This window comes from Pogoniulus pusillus, chromosome Z (genome assembly GCF_015220805.1).
Source record: "Pogoniulus pusillus isolate bPogPus1 chromosome Z, bPogPus1.pri, whole genome shotgun sequence".
Taxonomy (NCBI): Eukaryota; Metazoa; Chordata; class Aves; order Piciformes; family Lybiidae; genus Pogoniulus; species Pogoniulus pusillus.
The window spans coordinates 95,069,728-95,082,525 of NC_087309.1; positions in this window are offsets into that span (position 1 = coordinate 95,069,728).

Sequence of the window (12,798 nt, forward strand, 5' to 3'; positions counted from 1 at the left end):
TGTGTCCAGTTCTGGGCCCCTCAATTCAAGAAGGATGTTGAGGTGCTGGAACATGTCCAGAGAAGGACAACAAAGCTGGTGAGGGGCCTGGAACACAAATCCTATGTGGAGAGGCTGAGGGAGCTGGGCCTGTTTAGCCTGGAGAAGAGGAGGCTCAGGGGTGATCTTATTACTGTCTACAACTACCTGAAGGGGCATTGTAGCCAGGTGGGGGGTGGCCTCTTCTCCCAGGTAACCAGCAACAGAACAAGGGGACACAGTCTCAAGTTGTGCCAGGGTAGGTATAGGCTGGATGTTAGGAAGAAGTTCTTCACAGAGAGAGTGATTTCCCATTGGAATGGGCTGCCCAGGGAGGTGGTGGAGGCACCGTCCCTGGAGGTCTTCAAGAAAAGACTGGATGAGGCACTTAGTGCCATGGTCTAGTTGATTGGATAGGTCAGGGTGCTAGGTTGGACTGGATGATCTTGGAGGTCTCTTCCAACCTGGTTGATTCTATGATTCTATGATTCTGTGATGGTAGAGGCCACCACCGGAGGGCTGGAAACCTATCCAGTTCCACATGCTACTGCACGTTAACACCATTCTTGGTTTGGAGAGACAGATCATGTGGAGACATGGAACTCTAGAGAGAATCAAGTCAGACAATGGCACTCATTTCAAGAACAATCTTGTGAAAAACTGGGCCAAAGAGCATGGTATTGAGTGGATCTATCACATACCCTACTATGCACCAGCTTCAGGGAAGATGGAGCACTACAATGGTTTGCTGAAAACCACCTTAAAAGCCATGGAGGGTGGAACTCTGGAAAACTGGGACAAGCATTTAGCAGAAGCTACCTGGTTGGTAAATAGTAGAGGTTCAGTAAACAGAGCAGGACCTGCACAATCAGACTTGGTCCAAACAGTAGACGGTGATAGTATTCCTGTTGTGCATTGAAAGAATCTGTTAGGGAAAACTGTTTGGGTATTTTCTCCTTCGGGCGAAGGGAAACCTGTCCGAGGGGTGGTGTCTGCTGAAGGTCCTGGTCATACCTACTGGGTAATGCAGGAGAATGGTGAAATCCAGTGTATTCCACAGAGAAATCTAACCTTAGCTGAGAGAGTCTAAATTCAGAGTCTGTAATACAAGTTGTTAGGAGTTTTCTGTTCTAGGTACCATCGGCATCCAACACCTAAAGAATCTACGAGAGAATCTACAGTACGTGAGCACGAACCCAACGTCACCTGGGAGTCCCAGTTCTCATCTCATCTTTGAGGAGACAACCTGTTCTGAGCTTTTGAATCACCTACATCTGAGATAGCCGGAATGAAGTTTGACCTGAACTTGTAATATTCATTAGTGTAAATATTGTTTTTTATTAGATCAGATAGTTCTTAGCAATACTCTGAGTGAAGTAGTCAGGGTTGGATTGTGTTAGTTTGAAGCTAGCTAGGATGTTTTGGTGAGAAGAACTAGATGAAAAGCTGTGAAAGGAAAACAATGGTGATGTGTACTTCACTCACAGTCTTACTAAGGAGTATGGGAACAAGAAATTAAGACATTAGATAACACTCTCACCATTTTTCTCTCACTCTGCCTTGGGCTGCTGACTGAGCTGCATCTCTCTAACATACCCTTCCATTTGGCCTAATCCCTCTTTGCTTCTTAACCTCTGGCCAAACCTCCATTCTTCCTAGGGACTGGAATAAGGTTGAGAGGGGTAGGGGGAAGGTGAAGGGGTGGTTGAGAGCCCCTCCTGGGGACTCAGGTTTCTGGGAGGGGAGTTGTGTTTCTGTATTACCTTTCACATTGTATATTTCTGTCTATAACTGTATATACTGTAAATATTTGCTTGTATGTTGTACTAGCTGTAAATAAATAGCTTCATTCATATTTCCAGAGCCGACTGAGTCTATTCTGGGTGATTTCTAAAGTGTGAGTGGGTGGGGAACACCCAAACCATCACACATAGGAAAATTTCTGAGAAGATTTGGTGAGTTCAAAAGAATGGTGTTCTTTTACTACTACAGGCACTGAGTAGCATACCTGAAGCAACTGTAGATCTGAAATAGTGAGAATACTGTTTGGGACTATGCTCTGTTTTGTCAAAAATAACCAGGCAGAATGTCTGCAGTTACACAGATCTGATGACTGTGGAGGTAATGGACAGCCACACAGCCCCAGAGCAAACTGAAAAGAACAAAAGAGGAAAACTACCATCTGAAGACTGGACATCCTATCAGATAAGTGAAGAGCTGTTGAGATACACACAGATTGCTTGCAAATTTACCCTCCTTGGGAAATCCAACTGAATAGCTAAATTCTCATCTGTTCACGTTCAGACGTGCTGTGCAGTTAGTGGTCATACAAAGGACTTGTGCATTAATGTTTCTTTTGTTCTTGGTTTGTTCCTTATGCTGGCACTAAGCAATACTTTGCTTTGAGAAAGTTGATTAACTACAACAGTTACAATAAAACATCTTGTGTTGAAGGAAGAAATACACTAAAGAGAAAGTGAATAATAGATTTCAAGGGACAACCTTTGAAAAGAAACATTGCCAAGGATCAAAAATCATAGTTTATTTTCCTTTCTCATGGTTACAGTTCTCTTTTTTTTTTTTTTTTTATTTTATAAGTAACAGAAAATGTGTAAATGTGTACACTTGTGCTGCATATTAAGTTGACAGTGTGAGTTAACCATACCTCTTCTCAAAACTAGGCACAGATTAAATGAGGCAGAATTGACACCAAATTAAAACCACTTTGTTGTAGAAGGTCTCTTGCAAACGTGAAACCTTTTCTAGAGCTGAATATGCCACACAGAAATAGCTTGAACTCTCTGCTGAGCCATTGTGTTACTGGAACCAGTTTTTAATACTTGCCATTATCTGGGCGAAGGAAAAAAAAAAAAAGTCACTAATACATTTCATCTGGGCCAAGCTGTGATCTCCACAAAGGAAGAGCTCTTGGAAGAAATTGTGCTGTTTCTCAAGTAAGTTCTGTGGGCAGAAGGAAAGACCCTTATTGTTTCCACAGGAGCTACTGTAATTGTGATTTTGTGTGTTTGTGTAAATATACAGAATTCAAAGGTCTGTCCTTTCTATGAGACTAAAAATAAGATACTTCTTCTTGAAATCTATTTATGATTCCTACCTAAATAACATGAAGCCTGTTCACTTAGAGATGAGTTATAGTTATATGTGGTAAATTGCATTTCTGTGACAATAAAGGGAGTTTGTAGCTCTTGCTGTACACTAGAAAAGCCTTTTAAAATAAACAAATAAATAAGATCTAAAATTATAAATATGCTGGAATTACTTCATTCTTTTTACCTTTGATTTATTTGGGGAATGAAGTAATGAACTATGAACCTTTTAGCTAGCTCTGATTTTGCCTCAGGAATGCCTCTGCCTATCACAAATAAGTGTTTTTGTGCATTAGGAACAAATTCAGCTCTACCTATTTCAGCCCATTTTATTGCCATCTTTCATCACAAAAGAAAATAAGGTTGGGAATTTCTAGTTTTCACCCATTGCTCTTTCAGACAGTTCTGCCTTTCTCATTGTCCACAGTGCTTGCTCTCAAATCAGTGATTATGTTGGCTTATTGACAAATACAGTTTACAGTAAATGTCATCCTAGGGTAACATTACCCAAAGAAGATGTACTGAGAGATTGAGTAGGTGTTGTCATTCATCAAAAATTACCAAACTGACTATGAAGATAACTTTTTTCCAGTATCCTGATCTATCAAGCTATCTTCTTGTCTCAAAAGAATGAAATGGGAAATGCTAGTTACATGTCAAAAACACTTGCATACACTGTAAAATAATTTTTTACTGCACAGAATGGATTCAAGATTAGACAAGCACAAAGGTAATCTTCACAATTCTTCTTTCTAACCGTGTTTTATTTGAATCTGCCTTTGCATATGCTTGCACAGTTTTATTAGGCTGTATTTGCCTGTTAATTGAAGAGTCTAATGTCCATTACGCCCCTCTTCCTTTTGAGTCCGAGTAGTCATAACAGCTCCAGAATTTGCCTGAGCTGAAGACTTTTGAATATTCTTCAAATACTGTGCTAGTTTGAAGCAGGGTAGAATGTTTTGGTGAAAAATGAGCTAGATCATAGGCTGTGAAGAGAAAACAATGGTGATGTCTACTTCCCTCAGAGTCTTGCTGAATGAGAAGAAAGTAAACATTAGATAACACTCTCGCCATCTTTGGCACTCTTGGGCTGGGCTTTGACTGAGCTGCATCTCCCTAACCTCACCTGCCACTCACCTTTGCTTCTTAACCTCTTGGCTGAACCTCTACTCTTCTTTAGGAGTGGGGTAAGGTTGAGAGGGGTAGGGGGAAGGTGCAGGGGTGGTTGAGAATCCCTCCTGGGGACTCAGGTTACTGGGAGGGGAGTTGTGCTTCTGTATTACTTTTACATTGTATATTTCTGTATATAATTGTATATATTGTAAATGTCTGCTTGTATATCATGCTAGCTGTAAATAAATAGCTTCATTTATATTCCCAGAGCCTGCTGAGACTAGTCTGGGTGACTTCTAAAGTGTGTGGGGGATGGGGTAACACCCAAACCATCACATATTTTATTTGCTTTCCCCAACGTGGGGCAAATTCATTTGAGTGACTATTAATTAACTCTGGGAATCAGAATGAAGCTAATGAAGCAGTTATTTTGCTTGGTGGGGGCTATGATGTGGCCTGTTTTCTGTTTTCTTGCATTCAATTGGATCAAAGCCCAAGTTGTTTATTACTTTCTTAATGTAGCTTATACGAAGGCTAAAGCTAAACTCACAACCATTTTCTGGTCCTGGGGTGATCTCATTCTTGGGTATGCTGGTTTTAATGTCACTGAAAATTTTACCAGTAACATTACAGGGGCAATTAGCAATAATATTACATCCAATCAAAATACTGCTTTAACTACCACATTGATGAGAGTAATTCACCCCAGAACTGAGATGCCAGACCTTTGTTCAGGATTTTGTTCATGTAAGACCATGATATTACTCTTAGGTGTCAATTTATGTCTTGTAATTTTAATTTTTGTATTAATTCTGCCATTATGTGGGAAAAATTCGAATGCAATGCCTGTAAGAACTAGGAAGGTCTCTGTCTCTAAACAAAAAGGGACAGTTTTGCAACCAAATCAAAATAAATATAACTCAGGAAAACCACCTTCTCCCCAGAAAAATTCAGGGACAGCAGTCCCTACACCTCCCTCTTCAAATTCTGGGAACGCCGCCAACACCCCTAGTGGCATCCCAGGAGAACAGAACCTTTGCTTCTTAACCTCTTGGCTGAACCTCTATTCTTCCTTAACATTGGGGTAAGGTTGAGAGGGGCAGGGGGAATGTGCAGGGGTGGTTGAGAGCCCCTCCTGGGGACTCATGTTTCTGGGAGGGGAGTTGTGTTTCTGTATTACCTTTTCATTTGTATAGTTCTGTATATAACTTCATCTATTGTAAATATCAGCTTGTGTATTGTGCTAGCTGTAAATAAATAGCTTCATTTATATTCCCAGAGTCTGTCTGAGTTAGCTGGAGTACCTTCTAAAGTGGGGGGGGGGGGGGGCTGGATAACAGCCAAATCACCACAGGGACCTGGCGAGCATGGTGAGATCCCAGTACTCAAATGAGAAGAGCGCTGTGAGGTTGGCTGCCAAGAAAAAGGATGCTTCCAATGAGTTTAAGATTGCTATTAGGAAGGTCCTGTTTCTAGGCCAGGGACAACCAGATCAACAAGATGAAGAGGAGGAGGATGACATCCAGGACTCCAACGGTCCACTCAGAGAGGTCAGGGAAGTTAGGAAGGAATACACAAGGGAATCAGGAGAGCCAATCCTAAGCTGGCTAGTGAGATGCTGTAGCATGGATGCTAATGCCCTGCGGGTAGGAGACAAGTCTACCAAGCAGCTAGGGCCACTCACCAAGGAGAGTGGAGTGGACAAATACCTAGCAAGTACTCTTGGTAAGGTTAGCTTGTGGACACGCCTCCTGTTGGCTGTGGCTATGAGATATCCTTCCTGAGATGATCTGCCATGGGCTGTCAAGAAGTGGAACACCATTGAGCAGGGAATTAAGCTTCTGAAGGAGTTTGCTGTGAAGGAAGTGCTTTATGGAGATCATGGTACTCATGAGCCTGATGATATTCCTCTTGGAACAGGTCTCATGAAGAAGCTGATTAAGCTTGCTCCTTCATCCTATGCTAACATCGTGGCCAGCAAGTTTCTATCAAGGAGTGATAATGTCTTTCACTGTTGGTGAATTCACTGACCAGCTCAGGCAGATAGAGGACAGCTTCTCACATTCTGCTATAATCTGTGCCATAAAAACTCTAGGCACAGAGAGGAAAGAAGGCATTGAGAATGGCATTTGGAATAGCATGAAAGAACTTAAGGAGGATCTTAAAAACATTGCCAATCTTGTAACGGATACCCTTCCTGCATCATCTGAATGGGTGCATGTATCAGGAACAGATGTCCACCTCCTGCAAGGCAATTCCAGCCCAGGAGGAGACAAATTGCACCTAGACATCAGCAATCACGTGTGTCACTGTGGATAATTCTGTGTGACCAATATGGTGAGAACATGAGCAAATGGGATGGTCAATCTACTCCAGCTCTTTCAAAGAGAGTCAGGGAACTGCAGAGTGGCAGAAACAGAGGCAGCAGTGCAAGGAATGTAGCTGTCACTTCTTCAGCTCCCCAGAGCAACTGCAAGTGTTCCAACAATTGCAATTTCTCTCACAACAACAGCAATCATCGTGCACATCCCACATGCCATGTTCAGCATTAGGGGTGCCCTGCCTCCAGCCAGGAGGAGGAAAGGCATAGTGGAGAGAACTGAATCTATTGGAATGTATTCATTAGGTGGCCTGGCAGTTCAAAAGTTCGGAAATACAGGGCTTTAGTTGGCACAGGTGCTCAGTGTTCTTTACTGCCATCTAATTGCAAAGAGACGGAGTCCACATCTATTTTTGGAATCACTGGTGGATCTCAAGAGTTAACTAAGTTGCAGGCTGAGATCAGTTTAAATGGTAAAGAGTGGAAGAAACATACTATTGTAAATGGTCCTGATGCGCCTTGCATTTTGGGAATTGACTTTTTGAGACAAGGCTGTTTCAAAGATCCTAAGGGTCACAAATGGGCTTTTGGAATAGCATCTGTGGAGATTGAGGATGATAAATTGAAATTGTCTGTTAGACCTGAACTTTCAGATGAATCTGCAGATGTGGGACATCATGACATAGAGGACCTGGAAGTGCCAATTGCTACTCAAACTGTGCACCACAGGTAGTACAGAGCTAACCGTGACTCTTTGTTGCCTATTCATCAGCTGATTCGTCAATTGGAGAGGCAGGCTGTCATCAAGAATGCTCATTCATCATTCAATAGCCCCATCTGGCCTCTGCATAAACTCAGCAGAGACTGGAGACTGACAGTTGATTTTCGTGCCCTCAATGAGGTGACACCACCCATGAGTGCAGCTGTGCCGGACATGCTGGAACTCCAGTATGAGCTGGAATCGAAGGAGGCTAAATGGTATGCAACCATAGACATTGCTAATGCTTTCTTCTCTATTCCCATAGCAAAGGAGCGCACGCCTCAGTTTACATTCACCTGGAGAGGAATCCATTACCAGTTCAACCGTTTCCCTCAGGGGTGGAAACACAGCTCAACCATCTGTCATTCAGTCATCCACAATGCACTGGAGAAAGGTAAAGCTCCAGAGCACATACAGTTCATCAACGACATCATTGTGTGGGGCCAAACCGCTGAGGAAGTCTCTGAGAAAGGTAACAAAATCATTGACATTCTGTTGCAAGCAGGTTTTGCCATTAAGAGGGACAAGGTCAAAGGACCTGCCAAAGAAATTCAGTTTCTGGGAGTGAGGTGGCAGGATGTTCACTGTCACATTCCTCAGGATGTGATCAACAAAGTCTCTACCATGGCAGTTCCCACCAGTAAGAAGGACACTCAATCTTTCTTGAGTGCAGCGGCATTCTGGAGAGTACACATTCCTGGATTCAGTCAAATTGTCAAACCTCTGCATGATGTGACTCGTAAGAGAAATAATTTCGAGTGGGGACTTGAACAACAAGCAGCCTTTGATCAAATCAAATGATAAATAGTCCATTCAGTGGGCTTGGGACCTGTGCGATCTGGTCCAGACATTAAGAACATTCTGTACACAGCTGCCAGTGACAATAGTCCAACTTGGAGTCTTTGGCAGAGAGCTCCAAATGAGACACATGGTCATCCACTTGGTATCTGGGGACGTAGCTACAGAGGTTCAGAGGCAAATTACACTGCAACAGAGAATGAGATATTAGCAGTTTATGAAGGAGTGAAAGCAGCTTCTGAAGTGATTGGAACTGAGCCACAATTGCTTTTAGCTCCTAGACTGCCAGTTCTAAACTGGATGTTCAAAGGCAAAGGTTCATCACTGCATCATGCCACAGATGCAACCTGGTCTAAATGGATGACTTTGATAGCCCAACAAGCACGAATGGGTAACCTTGACCGACCTGGTCTGGTGGAGGTGATCACCAACTGGCCGGAAGGCACAGACTGTTCCAAACCTCCAGAGGAGAAAATAACTCGTGCTGAGGAAGCTCCTCCCTATGGTGATCTCTCTGATCAAGAAAAGAACTATGCTTTGTTCACGGATGGTTCCTGTCATCTTGTGGGGAACAAGCGAATATGGAAGTCAGCAGTCTGGAGTCCTACCAGGAGACATACCGAAGCGAGAGATGGAGAAGGAGAATCCAGTCAGTTCGCTGAGGTAAAAGCTGTTCAACTTGCTCTTGATGTGGCTGAACGTGAGAATTGGCCTATCCTTTACCTCTACACCAACTCGTGGATGGTAGCCAATGCTTCATGGGGTTGGCTAAAGGACTGGAAAAAGCATGGTTGTCAGAGGAAGGGAAAGCCTATTTGGTGTGCTGATCTATGGCAGGACATTGATGCATGACTGGAGAGAATTCCAGACAAGGTGCGGCACGTAGATGCACACATGCCCAAGAGCAGAGCCACTGAGGAACACCAACACAACCAGCAGGCAGACCAAGCTGCTAAGATTTCTCAAGTTGCTACCAACTCTGACCTTGACCTTGATTGGAAACACCAAGGTGAACTGTTCTTAGCTCAATGGGCCCATGACTCATCTGGACATCAAGGCAGAGATGCAACATACCAATGGGCACGCAATACGTCAATTGACTTGTCCATGGATGCTATCACCCAAGCCATCCATGCCTGTGACATTTGTGCTGCTATTAAGCAGGCTAAGTGAATCAAGCCCTTATGATATGGTGAGAGATGGTCAAAGTACAAGTATGGTGAAGCCTGGCAGATTGATTACATCACTTTACCTCAATCTCATTCTGGCAAGCAGTATGTGTTAACAATGGTAGAGGCCAGCACTGGATGGCTGGAAACCTATCCAGTTCCACATGCTACTGCACGTTAACACCATTCTTGGTTTGGAGAGACAGATCATGTGGAGACATGGAACTCTAGAGAGAATCAAGTCAGACAATGGCACTCATTTCAAGAACAATCTTGTGAAAAACTGGGCCAAAGAGCACAGCATTGAGTGGATCTACCACATACCCTACTATTCACCAGCTTCAGGGAAGATTGAGCACTAAAACGGTTTGCTGAAAACCACCTTAAAAGCCATGGAGGGTGGAACTCTGGAAAACTGGGACAAGCATTTAGCAGAAGCTACCTGGTTGGTAAATAGTAGAGGTTCAGTAAACAGAGCAGGACCTGCACAATCAGACTTGGTCCAAACAGTAGACGGTGATAGTATTCCTGTTGTGCATTGAAAGAATCTGTTAGGGAAAACTGTTTGGGTATTTTCTCCTTCGGGCGAAGGGAAACCTGTCCGAGGGGTGGTGTCTGCTGAAGGTCCTGGTCATACCTACTGGGTAATGCAGGAGAATGGTGAAATCCAGTGTATTCCACAGAGAAATCTAACCTTAGCTGAGAGAGTCTAAATTCAGAGTCTGTAATACAAGTTGTTAGGAGTTTTCTGTTCTAGGTACCATCGGCATCCAACACCTAAAGAATCTACGAGAGAATCTACAGTACGTGAGCACGAACCCAACGTCACCTGGGAGTCCCTGTTCTCGTCTCATCTTTGAGGAGACAACCTGTTCTGAGCTTTTGAATCACCTACATCTGAGATAGCCGGAATGAAGTTTGACCTGAAATTGTAATATTCATTAGTGTAAATATTGTTTTTTATTAGATCAGATAGTTCTTAGCAATACTCTGAGTGAAGTAGACAGGGCTAGATTGTGCTAGTTTGAAGCAGAGTAGATAGTTTGGGTGAAAAAAGAGCTAGATCATAGGCTGTGAAAGGAGAACAATGGTGATGTCTGCTTCCCTCAGAGTCTTGCTGAACAAGAAAAAAGTAAACATTAGATAACACTCTCGCCATCTTTGGCACTCTTGGGCTGGGCTTTGACTGAGCTGCATCTCCCTAACCTCACCTGCCACTCACCTTTGCTTCTTAACCTCTTGGCTGAACCTCTACTCTTCTTTAGGAGTGGGGTAAGGTTGAGAGGGGTAGGGGGAAGGTGCAGGGGTGGTTGAGAATCCCTCCTGGGGACTCAGGTTACTGGGAGGGGAGTTGTGCTTCTGTATTACTTTTACATTGTATATTTCTGTATATAATTGTATATATTGTAAATGTCTGCTTGTATATCGTGCCAGCTGTAAATAAATAGCTTCATTTATATTCCCAGAGCCTGCTGAGACTAGTCTGGGTGACTTCTAAAGTGTGTGGGGGGTGGGGTAACACCCAAACCATGACATACTGACATGCTTATACTCTCTTTCAAATAAGGAGGTAAGAGTTCCTTAACCCTTAGCAAAAGTATAATTTGTAAACCAAGTAACATTTCTTCTATACAAGAGGAATTTTGAACAAAAGCATTTTCAGCAGCTAGATAAGCAAGTGTCTTTCTGAGAAAGATGGATGTCTCATGGTAATTGCTCTGCAGAAAGCAATGAAAAAATAAAAGCTCTCATCTAGAAAATGAGAAAGCCATTTCTAGTCTTTTTAGATTAGTGCACTATCTTTCGTTGTGTAAATATGCTGCTACAGGTGCTGGCCTGTAAACCAGACAGAAAAATGTCACATTGGTACCAGGGTGAAACTATTAATCTTTGTTTGATATTATTATATTTATTAATTGCATTGTATTCGGAGTGAGCTTTCCTAGAAACTCTATCCTTAAAAGTGAAAGGCAAAACACTAAACTGTTATAAACAAAATGCTCTTTCTGTGGATCTTGCTAACTAAACAGATACAAGTTGATTCAGGGGCATACTCTTGTCCCAGTGTTGATTACGTCAGCAACAGAACTAGAGATAAAACATATATTTTCCCAGCTCTCAGTTCAATGGCCACAAGTGCTGACAAGTGATGACATTGTCACACACAAAATTTGAAGGATTTTCTCTGATTCTTTTCCATCTTTCTGTTTTACAGTTTTCCTGCCACCCCAAAAATGTCTCCTTCTGTCTGCTTAAGACTTTAGCACTACCCTTCTAACACCTCTTTTCAGTGCCTCTCACTTTCCTCGTAAATTGCTTATTAAACAAAATGCTATATGAAGCCAGTCTGAGATCAGTTGTCTGTATAGGTTTTTAAGTGATTCCCCTCCCCCTTCCTTCTATATTTTGGTCAAAAATATGTAGTTCCTATTTTATTATAGCTCAACCTTTTGTGCAGGGCTGGTTCAGATTTTCCAGCTCAGTCACAGCAGGAAAGATAAACCCTGAACCACATGATGATGTTGGCAGTGTCAGACAGTGGAAATGAAGTCTCCGGGGGATACCAATTGACATTTCAACAGTTTGGCTGCTGCTGCTTTAACAACAACAACAACAACAACAAAGGAGGGGGGGGAATGTTAGAAGTCTTGAAAGTCAAAAGTACAGTAGAAAAACTAGCACATATTTATACATGGAAAATGAGCATCTATTTTACTTTCTGTGTATCTTAACACACAAATGGAGACTAACCTTGGATGATTTCTGTTCTCAAAAAATACCACTTTAAGTTCACAGAAATTGTAAGTCTAAGAAGTAAAGAGTTATATTTAAAGTGGGACTATGATTGCTTTGTTCCAGTAGGAATTACATGGCTGCAGAGCTTACAAATCTAATTCTTTATAATGAGTTTATAATGCAGTAGGCTTGTCTTTTTTCATGTGCTTTACACTTTACTTACAGCATCTACACAGCTCGACAGCCTCAGTTAATGCTAATTCACAGAAGTGGCAAACAAAATCTTGCTGAATATTTTTGACAGAAGTTTTTTTTCTCATCTGACTCCTGCATTGTAATTTTTTATTAAAGCTTATATTTCTCCTTAATATTTTTTTAAAAGGCAAGCAGAAGAACATAGTCAAGATGTACTAAAACCTCAGTTTGATGTCTCCCACCCCCTCTCCTCTTTCTTTTTCTTCTTTCTTTTCTGTGACATTTCCTATGATGAGCACTCAGAAAGAATAGCTATTGCCTCTCTTGTCAATTTTGTTTTGTCAGCTCTGAATGCTGGGTCTTGCTTTGCCATTTTCAAGGTCTCTTTCAATCCCTTGAACACAGCTGGTGCTTCAATCAAGAGCTCACACCGTGAAGAAGCTGGCAGTTGATCCCCAACCAACTATGTGGAAGGTATATAACATATTTCACAGTACACAGTGGAATAACCTTTTCATTTCATCATTGAGGAGACTGTTTCACTCAGGAGTTCATCTATACAAAAATATTAATAATGTCCCA